General features: G+C 36.4%; 1 long non-coding RNA gene across 7 annotated transcripts in view; it reads right to left on the bottom strand.

Moving 5' to 3' along the window:
* Positions 1 to 12,646, bottom strand: part of LOC141497866 (uncharacterized) — a 114,170-nt gene that overhangs the window by 91,318 nt on the left and 10,206 nt on the right. The window contains exon 2 of one of the 7 annotated variants that reach the window (XR_012471470.1): positions 3,456 to 3,525. The exons of the other annotated variants lie outside the window; for them this stretch is intronic. This is a non-coding gene — a long non-coding RNA (uncharacterized LOC141497866). The remainder of the gene's footprint in view (positions 1 to 3,455; positions 3,526 to 12,646) is intronic. 7 annotated transcript variants of the gene reach the window in all.

Below are 12,646 nucleotides of genomic sequence, written 5' to 3'. Positions count from 1 at the left end.
TATCCCTAGAATTTAGCAGAACTAAATTGCCTCAGAAGCAGTACCACCAATCAGATCTTCCTGACTCTAAGGTTTGCCCTCTCTATTCACTAGGCTTTGCTTCTTCTTTACTTGGTCTTAGCACTATAAAATGTGATTCTGTTATATTTTAGATTATTATAGCCCTAAAGAAATTTCAATTCAATTCAACAAAAAAAATTATGAAGTGTCTCCTATGTACTGTGGTAGGGTTTGGTGATATCCCTGCCCATGAGGTGAGAATTAGGGAAGGAGCTGCTGGGGTGTTACTTATATAGATAGAACACCCTGCCACAATCACTAGCTTATTTAAAACCTAAGGGATGATACAATAGTTCTCCCCATTATAGAAAGTTTTGATGAATACTTTAGGGAGTTTTATTTCAGATGAAAAGTTGAATTATAATTATTCTAATCTCCGAAGTGGGAAAATTCTTGACATCTAGGCAAAGATTTTGCTCTCTGCCTGACCTTGAATTTATATCCTTTACCCAATTAGCCCCCTGGTCTCTTTATAATTGGGACAAAAATTCAGTTTACTGGAAACAGTTGGGTAATAATCAAATAGCAAATTGTATGGAGGGGGAGGGAAGAATTGACCTTTTTTTGAGTCCTCCTTGAGGGATGAATCTTTCTGAGATGTCTATAGAACCAGGGCCTCTCCTAATTATTTACTTTCTTTGCCATAAAACAATCTTCTTTATGATCCACAAAGACATATTGAAAATATTATGCAGTGGATAGGGTGAAGGGCCTAGAGTATGGAAGATCTGAGTTTTAAATCTGACCTTAAACACTAACTATGTGACTTTGGGCAGATCACATTGCTCTGTCTGTTTCTTGAACTGTAATAGAAATAGCCTCATAGGATTATTGGAAAGACAAAATAAAATATTTGTAAAGTGCTTAGATAAGGACCATGTCTGGCCCATAGAAAGTGCTATATAAATGTTAAGTATTAGAATTTTTATTTGTTCCAACTTCAAAATCTTTGCTTTCTTCCTGGTTTGAGATATTCTCTTTCATTTTATGCAATTTGCTTAGGGGATGTGATAGGACAAAGCTTCCCTTGGACCAATTGGCCTCAATCAGCTTCTTGATCATCTAAGGGCATTAAAAAGTCCCATCCATCTAGCCTCTGATCCTCTCAGACTTGAGTCACTATATTTTAATGACCAACTGACCTGGTTCTTTCCAAACTAGATGGAAACAAGGCAGGGGCCACATCCAGAGAAGCCAAGTGTCATTATGTCCTTGCCAAATTAGGGCAAAGTAAACCTCTTTTGTTAAATGTTCAATAAATTATAAGTGCCTTATCCTAATATCAAACCTGAAATGAGGGTGCTGGCTAGAGCCTCCACAGAATGTGACCCTGTCTCTCACGCAAAGGTTTAGAATGATTCAAATAATTGTACAGACCCTTTTCTGATTCTTTCAAGAAGTGATCTTGCCTAGTCAAAGCTCCTAAGTCAAATAGAGGGAAGGGGAGGGGAGAGAGGTTCTCAACCTCATCCTTAAATAGATAAAAGTATAACGCAAAATGTGAAATGATGGGAGCAAAGGAGAGATCAGACAAAATGCTCTAGGAAAATTTGTCTGGGAAGAAAACACTAGCAAAGGTACCACAAAATAAGTGGTACCTGAGCTAAGGAAGACAAGGATTCTAAAAGGTGAATATAAGGAGGAACTGCATTCCTCTGTGTGTGTGTGTGTGTGTGTGTGTGTGTGTAAGAGAGAGAGAGAGAAAGAGAGAGAGAGAGAGAGAGAGAGAGAGAGAGAGAGAGAGAGAGAGAGATGATAAATGAATACATAGAGTCAGAAAATAGCACTTTGAGATGGGGGGAGTAAAGGGGTCCAGGGAAGCATGTAGGTCCTGTTTGACTGGAATGTAAATTATGTGACAGAATTTATATTACATAAATTGGAAAAAAAGAAGGTTGTAGAGGACCTTAAATGTCAGGACAAAAAGGTTGTATTTTTAGCCTTCTACCTCTAAGAGTTTTTTTAAGATGAAGAGTAGCATGCCTTATAGAACCTCATATCTTAGGAAAATTATTTTGGTCACTGTATTAGAAAACAGAAACTGGAGACAATACAGGAGACAATAAAAAATTATTAAAATAGTTCAGGCCAGACTATTCTACTTTCTTGGATAATTGAGTACTATAATAGAATCAAACATTTAAAGCTAGAGGGGACCTTGGGAAGCACATAATACAAGCCCCTCATTTTTTAGATATGAAAAGTGAAACACAATGGTCATACAGTTAGTAAGAAATAGAGCTGAGAATTGAACCCAGTTCTTCTTGCTCCAAATACAATACTCATTCTATTCTACTAAATGTTGTTTCCTTGGAATCATGAAGGACTGAATTAGGGTGATGATAATGAGAATGGAGAGAAGGGGGTCACATGAGAGGTTCCATAGCAGTAGAATTACTAGGACTTGGAAACCAATTGTGTGCCAGAGAGTAAAGGAGAGTGGAAAGTCAAAGATGACTCCAACCAGTCTTTCTCAACAGCTCATTTGCATACCATCCATTTATTTCTTGAGCTGGTCTATCTTGTCCTTTTTCTGCTGATTCATAATAGTTTCGGTTTCACATTGTAGTATCTTTTTTATTTTATCTTTAAGTTCTAGGGACACTGCTTCTTCCTTACCCCTTTGCACTGATTACAGGCTATAATTCTAAATTTAATATATCATTACCAATTCTTATCTTTTCCCAGCATATCTTTTTTAGCCTTTAATTTCTTTCTCTTGTCTTATTAAAATCACTAGTACTTCTATAACTATATCAAATAATAGCAGGACAGAAGGGATATTATTGTTTTACTTCTATATTTATTAGTAAAGTTTTAATGTTTCTGTACTTCATATAATGCCAACAGGACCCACATGCTTCCCCATCCCTGCCATCTCAAAGTGCTGTTTTCTAAAATAGCTCCTATATCAGTGCTTTGTAGGATTTTTAAGCATAACTGAATGTTCTATTTGTCAAAGTTTTGTTTTTTTCCCCAACTCTATAAGTAGAACCTTGTGTTTTGGAAAATTTTTGTTTTAAAACTGATTTTGCTCATTACTTCTAACACTAAATAATCTTTACATCATTGACATGTTATTACCAACTTAAAAATATATTAATAAATATAGAAACAAGTCTTGAGACAAGAAAAAAAAATTCACACTAGAAACCAAAATCTATCTTAAACTTGTTAGTCTAGATAGATTATATTTGATAAAGTATTTTGTCAGTTAATCTGCTAAGGCAAGAAATGTGAATATAAATAAAAAGAAAGATATACCCTTCCCCCCAAGATGTTTACATTCTAATGGGGGGGAATAATATATAAAAAGAAGCTGAAAAGGTGAAAGCCAGATGGGAAGAGTAGTCTGGGGGGAGAGGGTCAGGACATAAGCTAGAATGGATACTTACTCCAATGTCAATTCTAGGAAACAGTTCTCCTATCTGAGGAGCATAAGGCAACAAAGGTGGAGGCATATCTCTATGAGAAATCATAATAATTTTTTACTTTAATTTTGTATCTTTGAAAAAGTGACATAGTTGGCTAACATATTCAAGATGAAAAAATACTATGAATAACACTTTTAAGATATTATGTATAAAAGTGACAGATTAGCAACTCTCAATTACATTTCATAATGCAGTCTCATAGTTATTGATGAAAAGTATTTATAAAATATTAAACTATTATTTTTCCCAGCACACTTGCTATTTCCTAACAGTAATTCAATTTATGATGATTCTGAGTGGTCAAAATTTAATATGTCTTAAAGGATGCACTTGAGAAAATTGAGCTTATAAAAACCATTCATTAAACTTGGTATACAATGAAACTCCTAACATATCAATGAAAGGGTTGTATGATAACTTTAGAAGTTAAAAAATAATCAAAATGTTGGGTCATAGATTCAGAGCTAGAAGAAATCTTAGAGGTTATCTAGCCTAACCTCTTCATTGTGTATATGAGGAAACTGAGACCCAGGGGAATGAAAGACTTTGCCAAAAATATTCATGTCTTCAGACAAAACCCAACTCTTTCCACTTTACAATTATTTAAGGAGGAAATGAAACAATACTATTTGAAAAAATCACAATTACATTATTCAATATTACATTACAATCCATTTATAGGAAGATAGTTATACTGATTTCATTGTCAACAAATGTAGAAAAGGCATAAGAAATCAGTATAGAGAACAAACAAGGAATAATGCATTGTATGATCTCCAGTGCATTAATTATTGCATTGATGAATGAAGACAAATACAAATGATGAAAGCTCAATTCACTGTGAAGGATGAATTAAATTCCATAAACATCTATTAGATGAAATTACAGAGCAGTGGAAAGAGCACATTAGGCTTGACATCAGAAGGCCAAAATTTGTGTTTGATCTCTGCAGTTTCTAGATGTTGGTCCTCTGAAAAAAATTCCTTATTCCTTCTGAATCTTAGTGTCCTCAACTACAAAAATGGGGTGCAAGGCCACATGGGGTAGTGGATAGGGTACTAACCTTGGACTCAGAAAGACCTCTGTTCAAGTCCTACCTCATACACTTAGCAACTAATTTCTTAATTTTTTTGTTTTCGTTTCCTCAACTGTAGAATAAGGAGATATTTAGAATCAGTGGCCTTTAAGGTCTGGAACATTTGATGCACACCATTTAGTGATGTCCAGGAAGAAGAAATTACCTATTTCACTTCCCAGCTCACAGCTTCTGGGAAATGTCATTCCCAAAGAAATGTGAGGTGACATACATTCCCTACTCCATTTACATTAATGATAATCTCTGACCTATATAATCCCTTGTAAATCCATTGCTGGGTCTAAATCAGATCATGTATGTGAACAAACTTTGCAAGTTCTAAAGTTGTTGTTGTTACATTTAGTTGTTGTTGTTCTAGGGGAGAACCAGTAATATCAGGAAGGTGATAGCTTGATTTGCAAGTAAATTGGATTTAAGTGATGCAGACCTGTGCAAAGTCATCAGCCTTTTGCTCTCCTTCAGAGTCTTCAGAGTCCAGTGGCAAGATATAAGTCAAAATAACTAACAATGACCCAGTAAAAAAGCTCTAAAGTACAGTACTATATAAATATAAGATATTATGGTCTTGGTCTATGGCTATGTTTGAACTAGTATTTGCATTCATGGTTTGGTTTGGGTTTTGTTTTGTTTTTTTTTACTATACCACAATAATTTTGTCTGTTACATTAAGTTTTTTACCATTTGATTGCTTGGCATTCTGCTTTCGTTAAAGTTATTGGCAATTTTAGTAGCTTATAAAGTTGGACGATTGGACTGGAAACTAGAAGAGAGATTGGGACTGAAGAAAGAGATCTGGGATTCTTCCACACTGAGGTGATGGCTGACGCCATATGAAAGGAGGAGGCTATCAATGGATGCTGTATATACAGAAGGAAAAACAGAACTTTGGGAAATGACATTAATGAAAAAGGAAAAGGGAGGATCATATGAGAGAGAAGAGAATAAGCATTTTAATAGTACCGACTATGTGTTAAACCCTTTTTTTTACAAAAAAATGTCTTATTTCATAGGAAGTAAAAGAAAACACAGCTACTAGAGGTAGAGAAAGAGAAGGTACAAAAGGAAACAGGGAAAGGACCAGGAAAATGCATCATCATAGAAGGAAAGGAAGAGAGGACTTTAGAAAAAAGGAGACAGTCCCAGATGTCAGATATTTATTGCTCCAGGAAAGCTGAGATTGGTGGTGAGGGTGTTGAACCCAATGAGCAAGACGGAGACCAGAATTTGATAAGTTTGGAGAATCTTTATTTCCTGGGGACTTCCTGGGGATGAAGAGTACCCAAATCAGACAGTCCCTGAGTGTTCAGGGGATAGTGTTTTGGCGGGGGGGGGGGGGGGGGGGGGGGGTTACTGAGAGCAAGCAGTATACAGAAGCAAAGATATCAGTCTTTGTCATACTACTACAAATATATATAAACAAATCAGTATAGATAGGGGGCTGCAAGAATGGGAAAGGGGTCAGGATCTTTGTGCTATGTCTGAACATGTTTCCTGAGATGGAGGGAGTCATGTATTCACGAGTTTCCCACAGGTTTGAGAGAGTGAAATTACTATCTTATGGTGCCAGCCACATCTGGGAAGGGGAGGCAGTCCTGGGAGGAAGCAGGAATTTTACAGATACATCAAGATAATTAGGCTAACAAGGGTGCTTTATGAATCTTAGACAAATTCATGGTATATCCATGACCCCCAGGGTCAAGCATTTGGGTCCTGTCAGACTATACACAAATACTGATATTGCAAATTTATGGAATATCTGTGACCCCCAGGGTCAAGCATTTGGGTCCTGTCCAGTTATTTTCAGACCCAAAGGCACCTAGCCAAATTTATATTTCTAAGGAGTTTCTCAGGTCCCAGAAGGATGTCAGGAACCCCTTTCTACACAGGTATTTCACAAACATTGATATTGTACTTCAAGGGTAGATTGAGAAGAGACTGATAGAAGTAGTTATTAGACCTCAGTGTAGCCCTTCAAGAGATGAGTTTCAGTAGAGTTGTTAGGTTAGAAGCCAAATTACAAGAGTAAGCAGGGAATATCAAAGTTGAAGCAATTGATAAACAAGAGGGTTAGAACAAAGTAATTGTTCAGTTTTTCTAGCTAACCCATCCTTATTTTAAGGTATACAAACATGTGCATATGCATTTATATGAATGTATAAGTACTGGGGAGAGGAGACAATGGGTGTTATTTTATCTGTGTAGAAAAATCTTTCTATCAATGCAGATCAAGACCTGACCTTCAAGTTATAGGGTACCTAGGGATGGGATGAGGAACCCTTTTTCCTGCCAAGAGCAAAACTTAAAAATTAGCCTATTTAAAGTCAACCATTTAATTACTTTATTCCTAAAAAGCTCCTAGATTTATTAAATTTTGAATCATGCCTTGTGTTGCCTTGGCAGCAACAGGCCAAATGATTTTGTCCATCTTCTATGACCCACTGGACCTTCCCTACCCCAGGTATAGGGTACTAAGAGATTAAGTGATCAAGGTCACATAGCCAGTATGTGTCAGAGGAGGGACTTGAATCCAGGCCTTCCTGACTCTGAGGCTAATTCTCTATCCATTATGCCTCTTTTCCTTTATTATTATATTTTAAACATGAGGAAGAAAGGTAGATTGGATGATCTCAAAGATCCCTTCCAGCTCCAGATCAGTAGTCTCATAGTACTACCTATGACTCACCTAGTCCTCTTAACTGCTCCCCTGGCCGCTGACTTTCAATTTTCTCTTGGCTGTTAAGTTTCAGGTCATCAAAAGAATCTGACCTATTTCTTGGCTTGATACTTTCCTTTCTTTCCCAACCTTACCTTGGGTCTTCATATCTTGATTTTCTACCTTGTTTACAAACCACTGATCACATTCCTGGAATGTTAGCTGGCAGTGGACTAGGAAACAAATTAAAAGACTCATCCCTTGTTGGTAAAGAGTGTATAGTCTAATAGTTGCCACAGATAAGAGAAGCCAGAATGTACATATATTCCCTCCAATATATTCACTCTGATAATTTCCTCCAATAATAGAGGATGGTGACCTTTTTCCAACTCCTTTTAAATATTCAAATAGTCAAAACAATTTCCAATAAGCTTTGTAATTTTTTGTGGGAGTAAAACTACTCATTAGGTTGTTTTTTATTTAAGGCAATGGGGTTAAGTGACTTGCCCAAAGTCACACAACTAGGAAATTATTAAGTGTCTGAGGTCAAATTTGAACTCAGGTCTTCCTGACTCTATGACCAGTGCTCTATCCACTGTACCACCTAACTGCTCCACTACTCATTAGTTTTTAGAGAATCTTGCTTTTGGTTAATGCTTATTGAGTGCCATGATGAGCTAAATATTATCTGGAAAGATAAAGACAACTTTTGTGTGCAGAATGATTTAGGAGTAGTATGCTGGTTGGTTTCCAATGCTATACTTCCATGTCTATTGTCTACTACCTGGCCTCCACTTTTAGAAACCAACCTTTTTATGACTCTACCAGACCCTTTTTCAAAGCGCGCACACACACACACACACACACACACACACACACAAGCCGATTTAGCATCCCATTTTTGAATTGTTGTTTGTCCATTACGAAATTTAAATTTGATATCATCCCATCTTACATTTTTAAGGTCATGTAAACTCAATAGAGATTTCAAATAGGCTCTTTTAAAAATGGCTTCCATATAAATAAGGAAGTTCCCATTAATGTGATGAGCTGGTGCCACTGAATCAGAAAGAATCATGGTAGTTTAGTTTCAACTTTATCATAAATATTAGGCCCTTCCACAATATCTTTGAGAATCAAGAAGATACATGGATGATATAGAGTTAAATACTCTCTTAGAAGCTGATTATTGTATTAAGTATGAGCCATTTAACCTTTCTGAGTCTTAGTTTCTTCCTTCATAAAATAGGGATAATAATATTTACAGGATCCTTATAAGGATCAAGTGTAACAGAGCTATAAACAGTAAATTTGTTACCCATCTTCCACCGAAAGACCTATATGATGGGCAACTCATATTTTAAATTTGAAGTTCTAGTAGTCAAAAAATTCTTCTAGAGGGCTGAAATTCATCACACCACAACAAATATTCATGGATCCTACTTGTCTTCTCTGAGACCAGACAATTTATAATATTTGTATATTGAGTGCCAGATCTGTTGTCAGGAAGACCTGCATTCAACTTTGATTTTAGATATTTGATACTCACTAGCTGTGTGACCTTGAGAAAGTCACTTAACCCCATTGCCCCCCCCATAAAGAACAACATTTGCATATGACAGCTCTTTAAAAAAATTGAGCAAGTGATGCTTATTCTTTTCTTTTCCCTGGATAAGCACCAGTCCTCAGTTTCTTTACCCCTTCTCACATAACATAGTTTCAAGTTCACTTCCTGGCTGCTTCTTCTCCATGTACTACAGCTTGTAAATGTGCCTCTAATAAGGGTCATTTTCTTTTGTTGTGAGATTTTTCTGCCTAATCAATGGCACTCAATAAATGACAAAGTTTAGAAATCATTCAACAAGCATCCTCAAGAATGTGCCAGGTACTCTTTGAGGCCCTGAGATTACAAATTCAACAGTGATATAGTTTCTACCCTCAAGAAACTTATGAGTGCCATTCATATTATCATAAAGATAGGCCTTTATCCTGCCAAGAAGACCTTCACTTTCATCAACTAGAGGTTTTACCACTAAAAACCTCTGAGGGATACTGAACAAACTCATCCCGATTCCTTTGCACACAAAATAGCATCTAAAACGAAAGACTGCCTGTCTTGCTGGTGTGTTAGTCAAAAGACAGCTGTTTAATCAAGCTTTTTATCCATCCTTGGAACATTTTCAATCTCATGGCACCATGAAATTGAAAACTTTCCACTGGAGCCTGGGTGTCATTTGAAATCATATCTTGTGTTTGATTCTCCCCTTCTAGTCAGTACACTGGGTCTTGAGAAGATTTCAGTAGCTGAATACTTTAGCTTTGATGCCAGCTGAAAGAATGTCTATATCAAGAAAACTAATCCAAAAAAGAATCATCCCTGGCAATGTATGAACAGCATGGCACATGATCTCTGGCTCAACTCACTTCCTTTTTCCCACAGTCAATTAGGCTCCAAATTGGACTGAGCTCTTGGGACAATGAACACCTGCTTTGGTTGATTGCAGCACTGAAGTAAAAAGTTGCAGGCGGTTCTCTATTCTCATCTCCAGTCTATGAAAGATTCTTCAGTCACCCATGCATAGAGAGGAGGGACAGTGATAGTGAAGTGGGCCCCTTTGCATGTCTATAAAAACTGACAATATTTATTCTCTTATTTAGATATCAAAAGTGAGACATGTCCACTTTTTGCCTTGGCCTCATACATATACCTCAGGTCATAAACATAAGGTTAAGTGTATTTGACAGCTTTTAGGAAGCAATAGAAGCTGTCAAAAACGTGTTATAGATTAAGAAACAAAGTAACTAAAAGAGAATTTTTGGAAGCCATACAATTTCATCAGAATAAGTTAGGACTTGTACCAAGAAGATGAGGTATGGTGAAACATATAATTCATGGATGTAGCGCCTTGTTTGCTGTTGATGATACCATCAGACATTTTAATGTTACAATGATCGCACACCTGCAATTAGACTTCTAATGTGGGTTGATAAAGGCTTTAAGGAGCCCAAGAAATGTTTCAAAACTTCAGTGAGCTTTAGAATAGAGCCGCCACAAATTCCTTTGCAGAATCACACTCTCAGAGAAAAACACCTGAATAGGGATCTCTTCTGCAGCATTCCTGACAAATGGTTGTGTGGGATAAAAATTCACTTTAAAAAAATATAGAGACTCCTCTGAGCAAAAAATGTATTTTGGCTTTTCTGGAGAAAAGGGCACATTCCAAGTCTCACAAAGGTAGTGAAGATCAAGGAGCTGCCCCAAACTGACAGTCAAGCAACAGCCTAACTCGATCCCCTCCTCCTCCCTATCCTCTCTCTCTCTCTCTCTGTAGACTCACTGGTTAGTCTTCAGAGTTACATTCTACTTGTGAAAATCTACCCTAGCAACAAAGAAAAGAATGAAAGGTTTTCATAAAATATTACCTCACCATCCAGATGGTGAGAATAACCTTAAGGATTATAACTATCTTATTGAAGTAATGTAACTTGTCTTGGAACACAAGGTCTAGGAACAGTCTATCATCAAACAAGAGGAGTCTTATGAGCTTCTTTGGAATGCAAAGTTTTTTCTCATGGGAAAAAGTCTACTATCCTTCTAGAAGTAAAAGTAGTCTTATCAAAAGTTAGGAGAGTGAGCTACCTGTTTGGAATATGGAATACAAGGGACTTTCTTCTAGAAATAGTTTAAGAATAGGGGTGGCTAGGTGGCGTAGTGGATAAAGCACTGGCCCTGGAGTCAGGAGTACCTGGGTTCAAATCCGGTCTCAGACACTTAATAATTACCTAGCTGTGTGGCCTTGGGCAAGGCATTTAACCCCATTTGCCTTGCAAAAACCTAAAAAAAAATAATAGAAATAGTTTAAGAATAATAGTTTGTTTTTTTCTTTAATATTTCTTAACCCTAAGAGAACTTTACTAGGAATATTAGCCCTGAAATGGTTTTATTGGTAATATTCCACTCATGGTCATCTGAGCTTTTCTTTCAGACCATTAATGAGGAGATTGATTAACAATAATTTGCTCAGCTTTGTTTGTAATACAAACCCAACTAAGAAGTGGTCATGTTTTATAATGAGTTATGATCTGAGTCAAAATTATGCTTTTGAAGCAAATTGAATTAAAATTATAATTAAAAGTTACAAAATTGGTTTAGATTCAACAAACATTATACTTATATAGAGACAAAAAACAAAACAATCTTTGCCTTTATGGAGCTTTACTTTCTACTAAGGAGTTATGACGTACATGAATAAAACAGTACAAAGTAATATCAAGAGAAACAGAGCACTGAACATGTCTCTTTCTTCTCCTAGCTAGCCCACTGGCCACCCAGGAAAAACCTGTGCCCTGAGGCCCTGCTTTTCCAAAGATTTTAGAAAGGGTTCTAACCAAGTTTCTCTTCACTCTTGAGTAGACTATATGGATTTCTACTCTTACCCTTTATTCAAAATGATCCCCTTTATTTGTTGTGTTCCACCATTAAGATGTAAGCTCTTTTAAGAGATGGGAATATTTTGCCTAATTGAACCTGTTTATTCTCAGTACTACTTAGCATATTTTCTGGTAAGCTCTGTGTGTTTGTGTGTGTGTGTGTGTGTGTGTGTGTGTGTGTTTGTGTTCATGTGCATGCATGTGTGTGTATCTGTCTCCTATCCATCTCTCTATTCTTAACTCTTTATCCTATTCATCTTTTGTTCTATTTATCCTTCTATCATCTCTATCTATCCTTCTATCTAGCTTTATCTATTTATTTATTTTGGAGAAAAAACCTTGTATAGAAGATAGTATGTAAGTTGTGCTTTGAAGGAAGCTAAGGATTTTATGAAATCGAAGTGAAGTGAGAATTTATTTCAGGAAAAGAAGACAGTATGAGCAAAGGCTTATTAGACAGGACATAGCTTGTTAAGTGTCAGGAACAGCAAGTAAGCCGGTTTGACTAAAATGTACTGTGTGTAATATATGTCTGGAAAGTCAGGTAAGAATTTTGGAGAGTTTTAAATGCTAGACTAAGAAATTTGAAGTAATGATGAACTTCTCCCAGCTTCGTTTTTTTCCTGTTGAAAGAGATGCCTAAATTTAACTCCATCTCAAAAGCAAAATACTAAATCCAGAGTGAAAACACTATCCAAAGTGAAAAATTAATACACTCATCCCCAAACAAAAACTCACAAATAATACTGATGTCACAGCAAAGAAATTCCAAATACTAAGATACTTGAAAATTTTTGATTTTATCAGGGTGAGTCCTTCTCATGAACCAATAAAGAAGCAATTTCTCCAATCTTTGTGAATTGAATGATTGAAAAATTAATCACCTGGATGACAACTTTTTCTGTCCCCATCTCTAGTCATTGAAATTCCTCTCTTCTTTCAAAGTCAAGGTCACTCCTCCACAAGGCCTTC

Source organism: Macrotis lagotis, chromosome X, assembly GCF_037893015.1.
Source record: "Macrotis lagotis isolate mMagLag1 chromosome X, bilby.v1.9.chrom.fasta, whole genome shotgun sequence".
Lineage (NCBI taxonomy): Eukaryota > Metazoa > Chordata > Mammalia > Peramelemorphia > Peramelidae > Macrotis > Macrotis lagotis.
This window is presented reverse-complemented; position numbering and strand designations above follow the sequence as displayed.